At 29.9% G+C, this 5,135-nt stretch overlaps 1 protein-coding gene across 1 annotated transcript in view; it reads right to left on the minus strand.

Annotated features, from left to right (window-relative positions):
* Positions 1-5,135, minus strand: part of LOC106457546 (ATP-dependent DNA helicase RecQ-like) — an 86,410-nt gene that overhangs the window by 58,655 nt on the left and 22,620 nt on the right. The gene's annotated exons all lie outside the window — the stretch shown is intronic.

Genomic DNA, 5,135 nt, shown 5'->3' on the forward strand with positions numbered 1-5,135 from the left:
GGGGGTGCTTAACTTTTTTCCAGGTGTATATATTAAGAAAGAGAGAAAAAAATAATTGTGAAAGCATTTTCAAATAACATCTGGTCTTGTGGTGCATAACCTTGGTCCAAGGTGAAGGTTCAAGCATGTTCACAGCTACCTAGTCTCTGTGTATGGGTTCATGACTAAACATAGCATAACTTAGTGAGTATTACAAAAGAAAAAGAAGTGAATATGCCTGAATAAAGATGTATTATTATTCAAATTATATATAAATGTAACAGAGCTACAGATTAAAAATCTTTAACACACTTAATTAGTACAAAAGCAAAGAACAATTGATCTTGAACAAAGAGTAGTAAGGTGCCAAAAAATAATGAAATTTGATCTGATGAAGACATATGCTAAAGATTCAATGCATCATAATGAACTTTACAGGCACATTAATTCCACAAACGTTTTCAATCCAGTTCACTCTTCTCTGTCTAAACTTTCTCTTAAGAAAGAACAATTAAATTTGTTTTCAATTTGACTTGAGTAATCCAACAAAGGTATGAATTGTAAGATCGACATCACAATGTACCTCAAGTTTCGTGCAGTTTTAGCCATCATAAAACATGGTGTAAACATTAATTCAATGGTTGGATTATTTCGATATTATTTATCAAAAAACAAACATTCCTATTTTTAAAATTATCATATATTTGTTTCATAGAAGATTACAATTGAAAATATTAATTTTCTGAAAACAAAAATCATTATCACTTTGCACGGACCCACCATTGTCTGATGAACTTAAGTGTTAGTGCCTTAAATTTTACTTGTTAACATAAAAAACCTAACAGTAAAATAAGTCACCTCACTAGTTTGTAGATATAATTTAATCTTTATTCCACACAATAAACAAGTTTTCTGACTTGCAGACTTCAGAGTTTTAAAAACTATACAATGGATAGAATATATTTACAATTGCCTATAAGATCTCAAATAAGCTACATGTAATGTTACATTTCAAAAGCTCAATTGCATGTACCATTGTAAAACCAAGCTAACTGTAAGCCTGATGCACCAGAGTATTTCGCTGTTGACATTTTCTTAATAAGTGGGCAATTAAATCCCACCTACAATTCACGAAATTTGGCATTAAAAAACTTTTTTTTTTCTTGGCCAATTCTTAGTAATTTATATTAATTAATATTAATATATTATATATATAATATAATATTAATATATTATATTGAATTTTTTATTCCTTTAACTTAAATGTTGAAAAACAAAATTCCAAAATCAATACTCATTACTTCATCAATAGCAATTAATATCTAAATAACTATAAAGTGGCAAAACATGTGCACAAAGAAAAAAACCCAGAAATCTTGGCAAGTAATTCCATTTGGTGCTCTCTCATATGTATGGTATGCGATACTGTTATTAAAAGAAACCCATCTACTTTAATAGATTGCATAATTAATACATTATGTTAAAAAAAAACTAAGCCAAAATATATAAATTACCTGCTTAAATTTAAATAAAAAATTATTTGTGCAGTGTATAATATTTTGTTCAAAATACCTTAGTTACATTTTCAAATTTTAAATGTTTTATCAAGAGAAAAAAAAGCTTTCTCAAGCTAATAATGATCCTAAATAGCATGTTTTACTTCAAGCACAACAAATAAAAACATATGTAATTTCCCAGTTACTTAAGAACCATTGTACAATAACAATAATAATATAAACCACTTATTCCTTGCAGTCTATTACAATATACATTAACCATAAATGAGACCCATGTGAACAAATTTCTTTGGGTTTATCATGGGTAATTATTTTCAAAAGCTTCTAGCACAAAGTTTATCAAAAGTGAAGTTTTTGCTATTCTGTTTAGTTCAACTTCTGCTGTAATTCTTATGTATTTTAATGCTCAGATCCTACACTATATACACAAAAAATAAAAAGTCCCATGATGTACACTTAATACTGGTTCTTTTGTCTTCCTGTAAACCTTCTTCCTAGTTTTATTCAGTTTTTATCCAGATTGAAAAGATGATCCTCAAAAGTAAAATACACAAGCTATTCCTTTTAAAATAAAAGGGCATTGAACCCATTAACCCTTTTGCAACGGGTGGGTCTAACTGCACTTGTCACAGTCTGTTAGTGATATATTTTCAAAACTTTATTATTAATACATATCAATAAAATTGGCATCAAAACGTTGCTTATATTTCAAATTTTAATATTATGTATGTTTTAATTTCTTAATTGAAAAGAAAATATGAATAAAATAAAGTTAAACATCAATTTGTGTGTGTCACATAGTACCTCCTCATGTCTTGTTGCTGAGTTTATATTGTTTTATGCCTACTATATAAGTCTACAAGTGGTTAACAAATTAGAAACATGAATTTTAGATACTGGCAAGCTAAAAATATAAATTTAGAACCTTTGATTTATTGAGAAATCAATGTATCTAGCAAATGAACTAGAGTGGTGCCTCCTTCTACTCCATTCTTTCCAAACCTCTTGTTTAGTTCCACCTACTTTTTTGAAGGGTCTGTTTATAACAAATAGAAAGGACATGTTGTGCTTTACATGATTCTGATAGTTGTTTGTAAAGAGCTTGTAGGAAAAAATAATACTTTCGCCAAGACTGTCGAATGGTGATGACCAAGTTGTTGCTCTGAACAAAGATAAAAAATTTTAACACATATATACTATATTTATAAACCCAAGCAAGTTACAGATGTTTTGGGTGTACTAGTAGAGTAATGTAATTTATCTTTTCTTTCTAAAATGTATATTTGAAGCCTACAAAAATTATACTCTTCACGCTCCACTTGAAAAAATAAACATGGCTTTGCACTAAAAGCACACGAGGGAAAAATATTTTCCTATCAACGTAATTTCTCGTAAATACTAGAAATCATTGTTTATCTATGTAATTTTCATTTACTGTTCAAGTTTTAAGAAAAGTAACTAAAATTTAAGCACTTATGAGTAATATATATGTACATATGTAATGTGTGGTAGCCGAAATATTGGTGTAGTTTCCAAAATATTGGTAATACAGTTAGATTTGTACTTTGTATTTGATTCTGTACCTTGATTATATTTATATATATTATAAATGATTATTACATACTTCAAGGTAAGAGTCAGTAACAACTCAAGGTGTTTCACAACTGTAAGTGAACTTCTAAACTACACTTTATCTACAAAAGTAAGAATGTTTTCCAAAGAAGACTAGACTTATAAGGCTTGCAAAACTAAATGAGTGTGATAGGTAGTATAGAAACTAGTTTTTTTATAGGATTTTATAAGCACGTGCTCAAATAACATCTTTGTACATCTATGCCGCTAAATTCCAAACACCCCAAAAGGATTACCAATATTCAGAGAATTGCATTGTTTATTGTATTGGCACCAAACCACATAATAAATGTTTTGACAGGTTCAAAGTGCAGTGTTGTTATTCTCAAAAAGTCTTGTTGTGAACAGTGTAGGATACATACATATGCTGATAAATTACACATCCTGTTGCTAACATAAATGTTTTCACTCATTCTAAAAGCAGTATGATTACTCCTAATTTTCCAATATAACATTTTAGCATATATAATCCGATACATTAGACATCCTGTTCTCAGAGCAGAGGTCTCGTCAACTCTCTTTTTACACGTGCTTTGTTGCTTTCAGGAGTATTGTATTATGGTGGTGTCACATAAACAGTTTCCTGACACAAGCAGCATTTTTTTGTTTTATTTTCAGCAGGTTTCTACTTTAGTCATTGACAAGAAAATAAATGTGAAATGTTTAGCAGTTCAAACTTGTAAGAGAAGTACTTTGAAACTTTGTGACCAATAATAACGAAAAAAAGGCACAGCTGCTCCTTTTATTTCTAATTTTACAAATTGTCTTTTCATTATACTTTCGGGATTTGTCTACAGACTGAAGACTCAAGTATATCATTAAATAACTAATAAGATATTATTTTACTGAAAACAAATGTTTGTAATGTATTTAGGAGGTTTTAAAGATTACACAAAAGAAATTTGAGATTTTGGGGAGGAAGAATAGTATTTTTAATCATAAAATGAAAATCACTTCCACTCAGACTAGTAATGACACATAATCAATATATTCACAAACAAATCATTAGTAAAAATACTTCATTAAAAAATTTGATTTTTGTGTATAAAAGACTTGTAATGTTCACTAAAGGTATACTAAATTTTTTGAAGATGCACATACTGAATTAAAAGTTATAGTATAAATACTTAATGTGTGAAAATGTGTATACAAACTTGCATATGTTATGTCGAGCCGGTTGCGAAAGAGTTAAACAAATATTTTGAAATAACAAATTTTTGAAGCATCAGTAAAGTATGTGTCAACAGCTGCACCATCATCATGTTGATTTCTAAATGTAATATGCAACATATCCCTTTGAATTAAGTAAACTGCTTACATTAGTTCATGAAGAAATTAATGTCGCTTTTTTTAAATGAAAAACCCAAACAACTTATATATCAAAACAAAACATTTATTAAATGAAATAGTCTCCATTCTTATCGATGATGCTTTTCCATTTTACAATCATGTTGTTAATGCCCTGATTAAAGAAATCACTTGGCTTTGAAGCAAAAAACATGTCGATGTCCTCTTTAACACCTTCCACATTTGCATAAATTTTCCCATTAAGATGGTGTTGCAGCAAACGAAAAAGATGATAATCTGATGGTGCCATATTTGGAGAATATCGTGGGTGAGGGAGAACTTACCAACCCAACTCCATAATCTTGAGTTGCATAAAATGTGCCACATGTGGATGTGCATTGTCGTGAAGAACACCTTTCCGATTCACGAGTGAAGGGCATTTCTGATGAAGGGTGTTCCAGTTGCTGACTATAGATCTCTGCATTGACAGTTCACTGTGGATTGAGAAGTACAAAATAATTACTCCTTTGATGTCCAACCAAATGCAAAGCATCACTTTCTACAGATGGAGTCCAGGTTTTGGGGTCGGAACAGGATTTTGTCTAGGACTGAGCCATTGTTTTTGGCATTTAATATTCGCATAGAGAATCCATTTTTGATCACTGATAACAATTCTGTCCAAAAAGGGTTCACACGCATTACACGCTAGAAGATATGAAG

Source organism: Limulus polyphemus, unplaced genomic scaffold (assembly GCF_000517525.1).
Source record: "Limulus polyphemus unplaced genomic scaffold, Limulus_polyphemus-2.1.2 Scaffold344, whole genome shotgun sequence".
Taxonomy (NCBI): domain Eukaryota; kingdom Metazoa; phylum Arthropoda; class Merostomata; order Xiphosura; family Limulidae; genus Limulus; species Limulus polyphemus.